General features: G+C 39.8%; 1 protein-coding gene across 6 annotated transcripts in view; it reads left to right on the forward strand.

Annotated features, from left to right (window-relative positions):
- The window catches only part of LOC110952644 (leucine-rich repeat and fibronectin type-III domain-containing protein 2), a 249,831-nt gene that overhangs the window by 168,750 nt on the left and 63,264 nt on the right, over nucleotides 1-17,817 (forward strand). For 5 of the 6 annotated variants that reach the window (XR_007941931.1, XM_022196284.2, XM_051948212.1 and 2 more), the window contains one exon: nucleotides 9,201-9,290. The gene's annotated coding sequence lies outside the window, so the exon portion shown is untranslated. Of the gene's footprint in view, nucleotides 1-9,200; nucleotides 9,291-10,636; nucleotides 10,656-17,817 lie in introns of those variants that run through there. The other variant, XR_007941932.1, reaches the window with a different exon arrangement.

Below are 17,817 nucleotides of genomic sequence, written 5' to 3' on the forward strand. Positions count from 1 at the left end.
TTCTCAGCGCCCACTTCGGACATGTTTCACATCAACTGAAGATCTGAGCACAACTTCACAGTGATTCACAAGTTTAACAACATCATCTGAGGGCACCACAAGACCTCCATTGTTCTTTAGTTGTAGTAGTCCTGACTGATGCCTTGGGCCACCTGCCTGCTGGACTAAGCTTTCACTACAGTCTTGGCAGGACACTTTAGACACAACTTTACGAATCACAAACCCAGCAATGTATTCCACAATGCCCTCTACAAAAGGGCTTAGCCTGTTCATGTTGGGCAGATAATCGTGGTCATGAAGAGCGTCAGTGAACATAAGCACAGGCTTCTGTTCTGCAGTGCTGACTTTGAGCAGAGATGTTGTGTCTTGGGGAACACAGTTTGTTGGCACGTCGCAGGATATCCGTACTCCCACATGACTCAATAATGCACGATAGGCAGCAGAGAACTGAAGAGCTGAAGGGTTGTTATTGCAACCACCATATCGTCTAATGGCACTGAACAGCAACTCCAGATGGTCTTAGGAGACCTTGTAAGTAAGGAAAAATTGCAGCACTGGTGTCTGTCCAAGTAGCAAGTCCTTGGCAAGAGCAAGCACACTGTCTATGTTGAGGGCAAAGCCGAGAACAGCGATTCTCCTCTTACCTTGGCACACTCTCTTGCCACTCATATCTGTCAAGTTGAGCAGCAATGCCTTCACTTGTTAGAAATTCCTCAACAACATTCAGATTGGCGGCTGTCAAAGGTCCCTTGAAGCCTTTGCAGTGTGCTCGGCTGTTGAAGATGTTGAACAAATGGTCTATGATCATTACAAAGTTCACTGTGCCTTGGACATCATCAAACCCCTCCACATTGCGAAGTCAAGCATATTCCAGTGCCTTGGCCACTGACGAACTCACTGTTTGAGCAGCAAGTTTGACATTCATCTTTTGGCGATGGAAGTTTATGTGCTGTGGAGTTAGCTTGTTTGCTGCTTTTAGTCCTTCTAGCTGTTGTAGCTGCTCCAGTCTAGCAATATCTGCCCACTTTGCACATCCAATGCTTGGCTCGTTCACTTGTTTCAAAGCACATAAAGCATCTCGAAGGTTCTTCAACAGATGGCATGCATCAAAGAACACATAAACAGGCAAACCATCATCCGGGTGTTCAAAACTGCTTCTAATGCATTCCGGTCTGACACTACATCCCAGGACTTCTGCCATTTTCACGTTTGTAGCATGGTCATCCATGACAAGAGCTCTGCAACGGATCCCAATGTCATGCAGGCTAGTCAAGGCAGTCTTCACTATTTGTGACTGCAGCTCCACCGTAATGCCATTGACTAGATAATAAGAGATTGGGATCTTCCAATATCCTCGCAAGCCCACAGCCAAAATGACAATGGCTTCCTTTGCTTCATCTTGCAGAGCTCCAACACCAAGGTCAACAAAGCCAACCATTTCCTTCTTCTTAGGGTCCCAGTCTATGTGTTTCCTGATGGCCATTCCATCTAGCATCAGCGTACAATGGCTGTAGTTGACTGGATCCTGCTCCTTCTTCTGCTTCAACATCTGTAGGACTTGTTTAGATACTCCCGGTGCTTGCCACCTGGAAACACAAGCAAACTTCTGGAATTGTTCTTCTTCGTGTAAATAATGTAGATTTCATCAAGTGGCCAAACAGCCTTTCATAGTAATTCACAGACACACAATTTCAATGTTTTAAAAAACCAACTGGAGTTTAACCAAGATAAGTAAATCAATTGATAAAAATTGCATATAAAATGTAAAAAGTATACCCTGATATCATGTAAGAATTGGTCACTTTCATCATCTTGTGTGAATATCCCAGCCATCTTGAACAAAATTGATGGAACAAAAACAGTAATCATGGAATGCAAACGAACAACAGAAGGAAAACAGAAAATTACCAAAAGACTTACAACTACAAGCCATAATAATACCTTCTCAATGTGGATGGATGAGGTAGAGTTATCTGTGAACCAGTCATCATCTCATGAAGCATTAACAAACATCGATCTCAATTCTAGTGCACTGTATGGGTGAGCAATGTGCAGTTACATAATTATATTTAAATATGCTGCATGTCACTCATATGTACTTCTAAACAAGGAATACCTTTATATGCATCAAGCATGGAATGAGCATCATCAGACAGGGCTTGTATTTCCTTGGGTTTAGCTAACATGGCCTCCAACGTCACTCTGCAGCGCTTCTCTCTACGTTTGGCATTGTTGAAGTCCTGCCTCAGCTTTTCATGCTGTACACTTATATTGTCATATTTCCTCTTCAGGGTGTCAATGTCTGTACAGTATGCATGGTCTTCACTAACAGCAGCACTGCCCTCTTCAGGCTCTTGTTCAGGCTCTATGTTGATGTGCTGGTCGAATACCACTGCCACCTGGCTGGTTTGGGTTGTCCTCACTGCGATCTAAAACATTTGATAAAAGAATTAACATGGCAAATCCCCAAAAGATTTGTTTCTGTTTCACCAATACCTGAAAGAAAACATTATCACAATGAATGGCAGCAAATCACTATGAAAGCCGAAAACCGATCCTGAATCCTTTTCATAGCCACACAAATTGAGAAGAAAAGTACTAAATTGAAATAATGAGCAACCATTAACAATTAAGGAACATAACCTTTTTCTCTGGTTTTCCCAAATTGAGGGATGGTACAGCCCCTGGCCTGAGAAGCTTGTGTTGCGCATGTTTTCAGAGGATGAAATCCTCCTCCCTGAAATGGTTGCTGCATACATAATTATGATCCCCCGGGATCCATCTCCTCTTGGTCCCCAACGCTTCTCTACTGATGGCCTGTATCCATTGATCTCTCAGTGTGCTGTCCTTGGACTGCTTGGGAAACCTGAAATTTGTGGCATATTATAATACATCTATAGACAATGATGCACTGTGACTGTCACTGAATACTGATAGTCACACCAGCTTACACTGTACAGTTAGTGATTCGGCTAAACTGGCTGAGTGCGGCACTCAAGCCAAGGTCAGAAGGAGTTTCTGTTTGCAAACAAAGAAGCAGAGCAAATTTGAGGCAGAATGTCCCAAATAAAAGAGCCATTAATTATGAAAGGATATATTACAGCCACGCACAAATCGATTGGTGCAGGAGATGGCAGCACACGACTTCACCATGGTCAGATATTAGCCACATCCACCTGAAACCATAACAACAGAGACACTTAAATTAACAGCTTCATGATGATGACGATTGCAAGGTGAGTGTCAGCAGGTTTCCTTTCACTTACATTCCAAAGAAGGAATCACAAAACTGGTGGCATTGAAGGAGCTAGCAGAAGTGAAGTGGTAACTGGTAAGTGGTATGCAGTGACGTATACACTTGTCAGTGTCAGATATGATCATGCCGTGCTGTTCACCTTCTCAAACAGATTTCTAGTTCATTAATACATATTTTCTGATGACAAAAATAGCCTTGTCACCTGTCACCAGGTCAATGTGAGACCACAGGCATAGGGGTAATGGCGAGCCATGGGCATGGCAGCAAACTGGGCGCTCTCCTGAGGAGAGTCTCCTCAGCTGCAGTCACTGAAAAACCCTGCCAGTGCTGGTCTAGGGCCTCCTGGCCTGGTGTTCTCAACGTATTTCAAGCATTGTGACTTGATTCCAACACAGAAGTTTACTGTACCTTGGTAAATCACGAAACACAAAGTCACATTCCGTGCTGACGTTCCAATCTGACACCACATCTTGCCACTACCGGAAGTCAGCTCCTATTTGCCGCCTCTCAGCGGCCAGTGAGCGGTCTAGGTATATGTACGTCATTGGTCTGTAAGCCTCGTGGATGAGAAAGTTTCAGAGGTTTTTTTGTGCTTTTCTGTGCCACCATGTTGTATTAAATGCTAAAACTGCATGGTGAGCCTGTTTCTCACATTTGCAAAATCTAGGACTGCTACCTTTCAGAAATTGCAGTAAAGGACGCCCACCTCAGGGCAACTACCACTCAAGGAGTAGTAGATTGTATTTTTTAAAAAGCATTTCAATGCAGATTACTGTACAAATAAGTTCTAGAAAAACCTTTTTTTTTCTAAATATAAATCTTATCTTAACACAATTAATGTATCAACCCATTTATGTGTGTATGCATATATTTATTTATTTAGTACTTTTAACATATCAGAGTTCTGAGTGAGTTTTTCTTGAGATGGGCAAAGTCCATTTATTGATTACATATAGGCAATTCAATAAATGTCTATTAAAAACTTAAAAGCATTAAATAATAATAATAACTTAGGCATTTATTGAGTCACTAAAATATTGTAGAGTCTACAACCACATAAGCATGATTATAAGCATCCTCTGGTAAATTCACAACCAGATACTGTAGGAAATCTAGCTGATTACGTCATGATGTCCCTTACCGTATGGACTTCAGGAGATGATTGGGGATGATAAACTGTGACCTGCTGGTTGGGTCTTCTCTGTTTTCATGTTTCTTACATGTTGGTGTCCTGATGCTGCCTTACTTCAGCCAGTCCACGAGCAACAAAAAACACAGTTTGCCCTGTACCTATTGCCACTAATGCTGTCAAGCCAGGAGTTCAAGTCTTCCCACTCACGTCTGTACTTTTGCAAATGTTTTTGCTTCTTTGGACGTGGTGGAGTTTTGGCTGGAGACATTTTTAAACACGTGGGTGCAACAGCGTCTGTAGCAGTGTCTGTCACCAGGCAACCCGCAACAGGATGGGGCAGGTGGGCACACAGGGACGCGGACATGGAGGTCTGAGGTCTATTCGCTGTACCTGGCATTGGGTCTTCTCTACATCGCTCCAACAAACATCCACAGGTGTTGCTCTGCATGTTTGTGAGTGTGGGTGGGGGCGATAACCAAGAAACGGGGGAGTGGACGGGTCCTGGAAAAGGACAAACTAACGTATTTCGCTTTGTTGTGGAGAACTGGGAGAGAATGAGGAGGGGTTCATACAGGCAGCAAAGCAAGCCTAAATAAGCGACTACACTTTAGAAAACAAGCCCAAAGATCCGCAACCCGCGAGTGATGGAATTTGCAAGCGACTTTACAGATAAACAAGCCCAAAGTCGCTTAAAATAAGCGGACTTGGCAACACTGTTCTTCAGGGGGGTGACACTGCCCAACCCGGTCTCACGGGGATTCGTGAAACTGTCACGTAAGTTTTAGTTTCGGTTTCGTGCGCACCAACACGATTTCGTCATGTTTTTCATGCCGCTCACCACGAAATGTTTTTCGCTGTGGTAATCACATCTGAAAGTGGTTTATACCGGTGGATTCATGACGATCTAAGCTGTCCATCGGCGTATACTGCTTGTGTGATCGCGTTTGCGGCCGCCGGCCGCCGGACATTCTTGAAATTCCTATGCAAATTGGTAAGTGTACCACCGGCTTATGGTTAGGTTATGGTTATGGTTATGGTTAGGGTTATGTTTAGGAACGATGTCATGCAAAATATAGCGTTGGATTCGCCACGGTTTTACATTAAAAATATAATATACACATTCTTTTGAAATACGTTCTGAGTGGCACGAAAAGTCCGCCATTTAAAATACATTGGTGCGCATTTCGTGGTGAGCGGCACGAGAAACATGACGAAATCGTGTTGGTGCGCACAAAACCGAAACTAAAACTTACGTGACAGTTTCACGAATCCTCGTGAGATCGGGCTGCACTGCCCCGTATCTGTGGCAGCACTGTAAGGTACGTTAGGTCTACATGGTGCATTCAAATGCACTCGGACATCTGAGTTTTGCTCGTTATTCGTCCTTTCTGGACTTTCGCTCTTTACGGCCGGCCACAAACTTTCATATACATATTTCAGGACTGGGGTGGCAGCTGGGGTGGTAAGGCATCTTCTAGGGGTGGCAGTTGCCACCCTATGCCACCCCGCTAGATCCGCCCCTGGTTAGCACAATTTTAGCAATACAAAGTAAATGAAAAGCATGACGACGCAATGAAGCACGTGCCACTCATCATAACACATGGCAAAGAAAGTTAAACTGAAACGGGATACATGTTGAGTCTTTGTTAATTTTACAACAACGCCATAAAATGATCTTTCGGCTCAGCCCACTCCTGTAATATTGCCTGGCTGTAGCTTACTCCTGTAGCGGTGCTACGTTATGATTTATTGCTCTCGTTATTAATAATTGGGGCACCACCCTAGATCTCTAGGGAAAAAATTAATATTAATAAAAAAATTAATATTCATAAAAATTTTGATCAATCTCATATCAAAAGTCTTGAATCCTCGTTTAAATTGACCACATTCTACACAAAGAAACACAAGACTGTAATTTGGTCTATAATGAGGTATTTATTAACTATTCTATGAAAATAATGACAAGTGAACTATGTACAAGGTAGATATGGTGTGTGTGTGTGTGTGTGTGTGTGTGTGTGTGTGCGTGTGTGTGTGTGTGTGTGTGTGTGTGTGTGTGCGTGTGTGGAATGTGGGAGTGTGTGTGTGGTGTGTGCATGTGTGAGAGATGTGGAAGTAGGTGTGAGAGAGAAGGAAATATGGTGAGGATTAGCCAGAGCTAACCTGACGAGGTAACCGGTAATTTGGATTAAGAATTCTAATGATTTGTAAAAGAATAAATTGATTAAATTAATTAATTGACCAAGCGGTTAGTACATCACCCATAGAATGGAATCAGAGCAAACTCAGCTGGAGTTATTGAAGTGAACCGTCATGGGGCTGGGACGTGCGAGGCCTTCAGATTATGCACACGATCTGGACCTGCGGGTTCGGAGCGGTGCGTCGTCGTTGTGGTGGCCTGGATGTCCTGCCGCGGGTTGATCGGTTCTATGCAAAGACCTGATCCAGCAGGTCTCCGGAGTTCTCAGCTGAGTGTTTAAAAATGATGGTTCTCAGGCTTTAGCTAAGAAAAATGGGTGTTGATGAAAAACGGTCAAAATTAAGAAAAATAAATGCTGGTTCTGAATCGGTTCTTCAGATTAAAACGAATAACGTTGGTTTAAAATTGAGCAAAATGTCTCCTTAAGTTACAAAAATATTAAGAGATAAATAGTTAACAAACTTAGATGGTGAGGGAATTTCAAAGATAGGAAAAACGCGCTTTAGGTAAGAAAATAATGGGAATCTCTGTCATGGATTCCTCAGGTAGTGAAGAAAAAGGAAGTGAAGCGGGCAAGAGAGTAAGAGCGGTAAGAGAGTAAGAGAGTAAAATGTGGGCTACGGCTGACTTTATCTGTGGGTCCAGCTAAGGGGAGGACCTGGGCGGAGAGAGAGAACTTTTAGGCGCGAGTCTGGTGGAATTTGGAATCTCTTTGTTCTCACAAAGTAGAGAAGAAAGAGGAGTCCAGAATGGATTAAAATATGATATTAAACGCGCAAAACACGATCTGTCTATCCCACCATATTCAGTTGTGAAAGTGAAATGTGTAGATTAATACATATGTTCATATTATGTGAATCATTTCATTCATAACTATATGTTTATGTTTATGACATTAAAAATATGTATCACAGTGAAAATATAACAACAAGTCAGAGATTTGGTAACAGGTAAATACAATGGTCATCATTCAACCTAAATGGAGAGGAAATTCAGAGGTTAATAAGGGAATTCATTCCAAAATCATAGTATCCTGGGGAAGAAATGACTAAACATCACAAATTAATAAATCGACTTCTATCAGACATGCAAATATGATCTTCAAATATGACATAGATGAAACACTGTGAGTAACTGTGGTAAATCTGGAAAAACCAAAATGCATATAGAAATATTAATTTGGCAAGTGTTTTTGTTTAAGTTCAGTTCCAGTCTCTTTGTTTCAGTCAAAGAGAGAGAGAGGGTGACTCCAGCCTTCTGCCATAAAGTTTTACGACTTATCTGATCTGTGGAAGGCAGAGACGTCTCCGACTGAGGGTCTCCTGAAGCTGAAAAGGGATTTTAGCATGAAAGTTCATTAAACAAACGTCCATAGCATATAATTGAAAGTCATTGTCTTTTAAAAAGAAGAAGTTATTCCAGGGGTTTAAATGTTCACAGGAGTTCCATCCTTCTGTGAATGAAAACCTACAGAAATACAAATGTCTCAATCCTCCTATAGAGATGGGTGTTGGTCAGTGCTGGAGAGGGACAGCTTATCTGAGTTTTGATCAGCTCAGGAATTCCAGGGCCTTTGCAGTCTTGCTCCACTCCTGTACGTAACTGAGGGTTGAATGGAGTCAGAGCTCCATGTATTGGACAAATGGCACAAGGACATCACTCTGTGTGACTATGACACTTAACAGCATTTATTGTTTTATTAGAAATTGAGAATATATCGGCATTTATTCGGCAGGGCTCCCATGAATCGGTCCGGCCCTAGTTGTTAATTTCCTTCACATGAAATACAGCCATGTCAGATCGCATTTTCAGACTACTTTCATCTTCGTTGATCAGTCACAGGAAACATGTTCCTTTTCTTGTGAGAACATATGACAGATGTAAATTGACCAATCATTTGTACACGGATGAGCTTGTACATTATGGGCTCTTTACAGCTGCTCATATATGAAATCGCTTTCAAACATATTAATGGACTTGTATGCATGCACGCCCACAGCCTTCCTCCCACACACATTTACAAAGCAAACAAAGAACACAGCTCCCAGACAGTGTGTTATAGAGAAAAACAGTGTGCAGGGACTACTGTCCACAAAAAAAAACAAAGGGAAAGAGACAAATAATGTGTGCTAAGTCATTGCCGAGATTATAATGTCACTCGGGAGCCGGGGCCCTTCACAGCACCCTGTTGTGCTCTATTTCAATAATTTTCCATAAACCAATCTAATCTGCTTCCTCCTACACTGTGCTTTAAGGAGATTTTTATAAGCTTTTGTTTGAGAAGCAGATAATTCCTTATAAATCATAATAGTGTTGCCTGAATTGTAAAAGGTTTCATAGCTTGGCGGAATGATTGGCTCCCAGCAAATGTGTGTAATAACACCTGTATTATGCCTTATTTCAGTCCATGTCACAGAACAGATTGTTCTCATAGTCACATCTGTACAATGTGCTGTGTAATTTCTTTATTTTCTTATTGAGTATAATATTCACCAGTAATTGCATATGACCAACCATTGCTTTTAAAAAAAAAACCTGTCTTCCTTGTGTTATTGCAAAATGTTAATGTAGAATATGGATTTTAACAAGTTTCTCTTTTAATTTCTGTCTAGAGCCTGATTGTTCATCTTGCTATCTGGGTGTGAATGTGTGGCCTTGAGGCATTTCCGAGGGACCATATGGCACAATACCACACGATATAGGTAAGATTTGCTTTCGTTCCATTTTTTTTTCTGTTTAACACAAATATACTGTGATTAGATTAGATTACCCCAAGACAGTCCGTTGACCTTTCTTATCTTAGCACATTGAAAGCAACCTCAGGCTGTAGCAGGAAGTTCACTGGTCAGAGGACTCTTAATGGGATAAAAGTGACAGAAACCTGAAATAAGTTGAGCCTTTAAGAGCTGAGCAGTAGACTTTTCCTTCATACACTCTGATCCTTCTGTCAAGAAATAATCCTAAGAATGAACAAGATTATACAAAGTAGCATTGTCATGTTCTGCAAAACTATACAACTGTCCCTTAAAAATTGGATATTAGTGACACACAAAGATGCAGTCGATTTGTTTCATTTTTCTCTCTCATATTTTCTTGCATGATCTACATAGATTGTACATAAAAGATGGCAATGTAGTTTTGATGCCTTGAGTTTGGAATTGGAACATCCTGGTCTTTTGAAAGCAGACATATTGAATGGGGTATGAATTTGATTGAGAACTCATAGACACTATGTGAGCATGCACAGTTGGGATTTGACAATCCCAGGGCCCCCTCAAACATACTCTACCATCTATTTTACTTTAAATGGGACCATCATTTACAAAATCAACATCACGATGTTTTCAGAAGGTCTTGAAAATAAAGATTGATACCGTAAAGTCATAATGAAAATGCTTACTAAAGTAACAGATTAGGTAAGAAGTAGGTCCATTAGCACTTCGTTGCTAACTTTTTCGACCCAGAGGATCTGCCCAATTTTATGTGCACCATATGGTTAATTACCCAAACAGCTTAAGCAGGCTACTTATACAACAGCTTGCATATTAAACCATACATATTAATTTTATCATTGCAGTCACAAAGCACTGGAGGATGCTAGAATGTATCAACGAGAGGGCACAGAAAGATTCTGTACTGTAATTAGTGGTGGAGGTTAAGGTAGACTGGGTCAGACAATACAGCACCAACCCAGATCAGTTCACCTCTGCCTGCACTGTGTGCATACAGCCTGTCTGTTAGCTGATGACAAAGTGAACTAAATGGAATTAAATCCTCTGTATTCTCATGTAATTGACCAGCTGCCAAAACATGATAGTGAATGCAAATGTTGTATCTCCCTTTTTATATGGGGACTTTTATTTCGGGTCTGCACATATCAGATATCATCAGATATTTCATCCCTAAGGACTATTTTACTAAAAATGAATAGTACTTGATTGGTGAGTTGTTTAATATGCTTTGTACCTGTGCACAGAGCTTTTTACAGCTTGATAAAGGTAAAAAAGGAGAAAAACTCTAATGATGTAATTTTGTTTTTTGAATTCAGAACAAAATGCATACAAACCAGAGGTGTGGAGACTGAATAGATGTGTATTTACCAGGTTGGTACAGTTATTTCAATGGATTACAGAAAATGTATTCTATCAATTTTCTGTCAGAGTCCGTTTACCAAGGAAAACTATTGAATAGAGGGTCTGGAGGAGTGTGGCAAAAAGTATTGAAGTGATGAAAGATATGTAGGTATGTAGCAAAGAGGAAACAAAGTCTTGTAGAGGAACTGAGGTTTGCCAGCATGCTAATTTGTATCAAGATTGTCTGAGTCTTTGACCACTATCAAATGTAAATATAGATGTGGGCATTGTTTCTGTGCTTTAACCAAACTGTGCCAATGGCAAAACAATGGGACTAAAGCTGCTGTGGAGCTTTTGATCTTATCACATAATCTTTCTCTGCAGATATACATAGATGGCCATTTGTTCAAAATTCCATTTCACTGTAAGGACTTCTTGTGCATGTGGCTTAAAGGTTCAAAAAATTATCAAGACTGTCATCAGCAGGACATTGGAGGACTTTCTAAGTTTCAATGCTGAAGGAATATTAGGACATGTTTAGAAATTCACTTTCTTTCTGAGATGAAAACAATAATGTCACAGTCATGCACTGTGCAGTGAATGTACAGGCACTGCCTGCAGCCAGATAATTTAGTAATTAGTGCAAAGACTTGGGACTGCAGGGAGCAGCAGGCCTAACAAAACCCAAGTTCCACCTTTAAAGCTCACCAGTTCACAGCCTCTGTCACTTTCTCCACAAACATATGGTGTACATAAAAACAGGCATATCCTCTGGGTCTAAACATAGTGATTGACAGAGTGAGAGGCAGTGGAGCCAGTTTGAAGCCCACAATTCCAATTTTTGGTTGGTACTATGTTTCTATTTGCAGCCAGGACCTTCCAAACCTTTTCCTCTCTGCTACATACTTTAGCTACATTGTCACAAGGTGATTTTAGAAACTAAGAAAGAGCAAGAGGCAGGCCAGCTGTCAATCACCAGCCACATGACTGACAGCAAACCTTCTTTAAATCTGAACATCCTATTAATGAAGCAGCAATTTCCAAAATGTCCACTAAGAACACAGGTGGGACCTGAATTTAGCAACTGAGATCATAATGACGTAGTGGGAAAAAAAACAAAAAAAACAACGATTGACTTTCTGTGACTGCTGCATTTTCAAACAGAGGAGCGGTTGCTCCAGAGTTCTTAACGTGTCCAACACACAGTCTCTCTACAACATGCTCAGCGATTGGCTTGGACCATTGTCAGACTACAGTAGCCTATTTGATTCTATGCTATCACAGTACACTGTCAGCATCTTACAGCCACCAGATCACCAGCAGGTTTTCAAAGTAGTTCAAAGCATTGTGAATGTAGATGTTCCAACTTTTATCAATACTTTGTATCAGTTAGATTCAATTGGATAGATCTTCAGAAAGAATCCAACTGGTCTGTTAATTTTAACTTTGGTAAAATAGGCAAAATTTATGAAAATAAATGGATAATTGGAGTTTCATTTATTTTTGTTCAAGACTACAAAGTCATATCAATTGCTATTTGCACAACTCCTGCTAGTTACCGCTTAGTTTTCCCCCCATTGCAGGTCTTTATGCAAAGCTTAGCTAATCATCTCCTGGCTTCAGTTTGACATTTCATGCACAAATATAAGTATGGTATTACATAACACTCTGCAAGAAAGTTTCCAAAGGAGTGAACTCGTTGAAAAGTTGGATAAGAGTGAGGCCAACCAACCGAGAAGAAAATGATAATACAGGTGGTGTATTAGGGCTGTGAGAGGCAAAGTTAAGGCAAAAAGATCAATTTTAAATGACTTACCACAGCCAGACTAAGAGAAAGGAGCTTTATGGTGGAAGTTTTCCTTAGCAGAAAAAGAGGTCGAAGAATAGAGGCTGTCTCATGCTGAACAGATTGTAAAACCCTCTGGAGCAAATGTGTTGGACAATTACTGGGACTCTGATAGGACTGTGACCGTGGTAGAATAACTGACAATGTACATACTGAGAACTGCTTGTTAGTGAATGCAAAGACCAATTTAACCTCCCTGTGAATATAGCTGTGCAGCAGTGTGATGATGATTATAGATTTGATGCTGCGATCATAACGGCCTCAAATAAGACTTCAGCTGTTAATGATGATGTCACTGTTGTAAGGTGTCAGTGTGGAGCCTCGGTGAAAAGCGTCCAACTTTCTTAATGAACTCTTTGAATCTCTTGCATTTAAAGGGCTGCTCTCATCTTTTTGATGCTTGTTCACATGGCAGAAAGATGAAGCTCATGAAAAAAGAAAAAAACAACAGATATGTGCAGAATAAATGTGCTACTTGATTTCTTTCATTCGCTACTTTGACTAGTTTGGCCTCAGTCTCTGTAAACCCTGTACCAAAACAAAGCAATGCTTAAACTCAGGCTGTATTTATTTTGATCCAAAGTATGTCTTGCATAAAGCATGCAGTACTTGAAGGGAACAGAGTCGTGTCTGGCTTTTGTTGGCACTCAAAGAAATGTGAAGAATGTGAAAGAGGAGAGTCTAACTAATGTTACCAATCATTTTACGGTGCTGCTTTAGCCCTGATATGACCCCTTTTTAAATATAAAAGGCTTGGACTGGATACATTTAGGGCATCAGTGTTATGTGATTACTTTATATGGACACATTGATGTAAACTGCAGCTGTTTTAAATAAGATGTTGCTTCTGATTCACAAAGGCATCTTTTGTAACATGGAAGGGGTGCGTCACACATTTGCATTAGCTCTTTTTTTAAAGTTCCTGAGGCTGAGATGGCAAATCAGAGTAAGATATATTCTTAGACAACAATGAGTGAAAGTTTCATAAGTGATTTCTGACAGCTAGTACGTACATCCAACAAACTTCAACTCAATCACGAAGCTTCTTTATCTCTTTGGAGTCTCTCAGGAAATCCATCATGCAATGTTTCAATTAGTTCCCCCCTTCATCCCATAATTCTACCAGTCTGACGTGTTAATGGAAACACATTTTGCACGTACGCTGTAGATGTTAACTTTCAAATTACTGGAGCCCTGTTATAGTGAGATAACATCTACAATTTCCCTCTGCCGCGTAGCATTTTTGTGTCGGAGTTACTTAAGATTCACCCTGCACAGATGGCAGGAACAAGGCTGGTAATATATCTATATATCGCATCATTCAAGCTGCTATAATCAATCTTTTTATGTTCACATTCAATCTAATGGTTGTGTAAAAAATGTCACCCTTTAGGAGAAACACCCTAGGTCAACTTATGCGAAAGGAATTTTCTCCCATTTAACTTAATTATGGATGTGTGCATTAAATCATGTGTATTATATAAAGCAATCAGCATTAGCATATGATTAACACACACTACCTTTCAAATGTTTGGTGTCATCCAGGCATTTTCATGTTTTCCATGAAAACTTTCACTTTTATTTATGTGCTAACATAACTGCACAAGTGTTTTCTCATCATCAATGAGCCTTTCAACACCATTAGCTTACACAATGTAGCATTAGAACACAGGAGTGATGGTTGCTGGAAATGTTCCTCTGTACCCATGGAGATATTCCATTAAAAATCAGTTGTTTCCAGCTAGAATAGTCATTTACCACATTAATAATGTCTAGATTGTATATCTGATTCATGTACTGTTATCTTCGCTGAAAAAACAAAACAAAACTATTGACTTGCTGTGATGACTGCATTTTGAAAGGGAGTAGTGAATGCTCCAAAGTTCTTAACATGTCCAACACACAGTCTCTCTGCAACATGGTCTGTGGTTGGCTTTGACCATTGTCAGACTACAGTAATCGATTTGATTCTAGGCTACAATAATATATTGTCAGCATCTTACAGCCACCAGGTCACCAGCAGGGCTTTCAAAGTATTTCAAAGCATGGTGAATGTAGATGTTCCAACTTTTATCAATACCTTGTATCAATTAGATTCAATTAAAAATATTTTCAGAAATAATCCAAATGTTCTGGTCATTTTAACTTTGGCCAAATAGGCGAAATTTATGTTAAAAAAATAGATGGATATTTGAAGTTTAATTTATTTTTGTTCAAGACTACAAGGTCAAATCAATTGGTCAAATGGGGGGGAAAAAAATGCATTTCTTTCCAAAATAAGGACATTTCTAAGTGACCCCAAACTTTTAAACAGTAGTGTATGTTTGGTAAAAGTTTAGTCAGGTGGCCTGCTACAGCCATCAGCAGATTCAGTTGAAGCTGACCACACTTATGGGGACATCGGATTTCGAACGTCCACATCTGTGGCTGACTCTCCCTCTGATGTTTATTCCTCTGGTGCAGTTTCCATTGAAAATATTCCTCCGCACTATATACACCAGTATGTTTTTTAATTTAGCTTTATTATCTCATACATCCCATTGCCTTTACAGCGACTGTGGAATGTTGATGGATTTTAGAGATTTTCTCTTAGTGCCATTGTCCTTTTTAACCGCTTCACTGTTTCAAATGAATATTCAAAGAGGCGGCCTCTGTTTATACATGTACACTCCTTTTGATGCCCACTTGTATGACCCATTGGAAAAACACAGAAAATACACAGAAAATCTTTGGGATCAATAAATGGAAGCAAAATACATTAGATACTGAATATCTGGTTTATAATAGATAAATAAATAAATCAACTAAAACTAATGTTCAGCTGCTTCATCATCATACCAGCAAAAAGGACAAAAATCTGTGTGAGACATTGAGGTGTACGATGCAAAGGAACATTTTAAATGCAAATTCCAAAACTGATATCCCAACAAAAGTTCTGCTTTGCATCTTCATACCTTCATCACCATCTGCTGTTTGCTCTGTGGGACCAGCAGACTGAACGTTTAATATGCATATGTTTTTCATTTTTTAAAAATCTGTATGATGTTATGTTTATATCTGTGAGCAATTTAAATGTAAATGCAGTGTTTCCCCTGGGTTGAAATGGCTTGCATCGGTGTGTGCCGCAGGCGCAAAGCAACTAGGGGGTCCGTGTGCATGCCCCCCCTGAAAAATTTTAAAAATCAAGATGCAAAATGGGGCATTCTGGCACAATTTGGAGCACATTTTGTTGTATTTGTAGCCATTTCCAAAAACTAAATTAAATAAAATTTTCATGTTTCTTTTCTAAAAATTAGTGATAGGGAGAAAATATGACAAATATAAACCCACTTGTTCTTGCCATCAAAACATGTCAACTAGTCCAGTCTATTATATTCTGGTCAGATTTCCACAAGCCATTCCAAAATGCCACATCAGTTCTTATTACAAATTTGAAAAAGATGACAAAGGACTTGAATCTGGAATCAAGTGGTGACTTTTACCAAATTCCCACTTCATTTTTATTTATAATAAAAAGGTTATGTCATGACCTTCATTTTACTTAAAAATGTGAAAGAAAACTTCAACTCTGGGTTAACAACTGGTTTTCTGAAGGAGTTGGTTCTGTTTTCAAAACTGTTACCTTTTTGAACACAGAACTAGAATTTGAACACAGAATTTGTTTTGCCATTGAATGATATAATTTTGGCCACTCTATAAATCATTTTATCAAAAGAAACTAGGAACTTTATATTCCGTTGAAATCATTTGTCTCGTTCGTGAGAACGGGTTTTGTCGTGCCTAAATGTTTTAACGGGAGCCATTTTTGCAGTCACTGTCAATTCGTATCGCCGCGGACAACAAAACAGTAAGCAAACTCAGTAAAGGAAGCGAGATCGATGCCTACACTGCGTTGCTCATTTTATTTTGATGACATGCAATAGTTTTGATACTTAATTTGACATATGTCTGTGATACACACCTGCTTTTAGCCCCGAAAAACGAAACGATGGAGCGCTGCCGCTTCTTGTCCACCATGCTTGTTGACGCTAGGAACGTTCGCCAATCGGAACGACCGACATTTGAAACACGATCTCGTGGGATGTCATAGAAGAACTGAGTGTTACCAACCAATGGGGATGTGCCTTGCTGTCTTCAGCCACGGCGAGACAAGGCTGCCATTCTGACTTGTTGATTTCAGCGGCGAATATATCGGACTTATGTGTCAATGCGTTCTAATATTTAACTTTACTTTTTTTTTTTTTTTTTTTGGCGCGGACCAGGGAGGCGGCAATGTCGGCAAAATTGTAATGAGGTGGTGGCCTATACCAGCGAGGCGGCCCGCCTCGTCGGTCATATAGGAGGGGAAAGACTGTAAATGTAACTAACTTAACATTTATGTCTGGTTGCCTCATTTCTTCTGGCACTAAAATACACTGATAATAGTTACTATAATAGGAATTATTATCTGACTCTGCAGTTTTCCCTTATCCGCTCAGCGTCACAGAACTATACCAATAAGCTAAGACCTGAGGACCTGTGAGATTATAACCATAGACTGTACTCTCTCTGTCACAAGAGTCAAACGTGCTACACTAAATTACAAAATGAAATAAATACAAATCTTCATCTAGAAATACCATTGGTAAAGCATACAATAAACATCAGACAGAATGGCAGCAAATTAGTTCTGTAGAATGAAGGATTTTACAGTTTAGTTCTATTCTTCCTTCTGACAAATGACACTAAACTTCCACTACAATTCAAAAGAAATGCAGTTTTTTTTTTCAATGATCATAAATCGAGTCTAGACATAGTTAATGTGGTAAATGACTATTCTAGCTGGACACGGCTGATTTTTAATGGAATATCTACATTGGGGTAGTAGGACTAGTAAAGCAACAAATGCAGTATCTTGTCACATTTGAAAAAGATGGTGTTGCCTTATTCTGGGTTTAGGTCTTCAAGTGTTTTGGTTACTTGTTGGATTTGTCTGTAAAACACAACAATATTCAGCTTGTGAACACAGTAAAATTTCCTCCAGTGGGTTTCAGAGACTCAAATACTTCACAGACATTTCTACCGAAAAGTGGATTTTCAGATGTGGGTCTTTGCCAGACAGGGACTGTCGAACGAAACACATATCTGAGATGCATTAAAGGAAATAAAGTGTCCAGGTTTGTTGCAACATAAGCCTGACATACATTACTGTACTCATAAATCTATTGAAGGTAACAATATACCTACCATTGAAAAGCTTGGGGTCACTTAAATGTCCTGATTTTTGAAAGAAAAGCATTTTTTGCTTAATGAAGATAACATTAAACTGAT

Source organism: Acanthochromis polyacanthus, chromosome 1, assembly GCF_021347895.1.
Source record: "Acanthochromis polyacanthus isolate Apoly-LR-REF ecotype Palm Island chromosome 1, KAUST_Apoly_ChrSc, whole genome shotgun sequence".
Lineage (NCBI taxonomy): Eukaryota > Metazoa > Chordata > Actinopteri > Pomacentridae > Acanthochromis > Acanthochromis polyacanthus.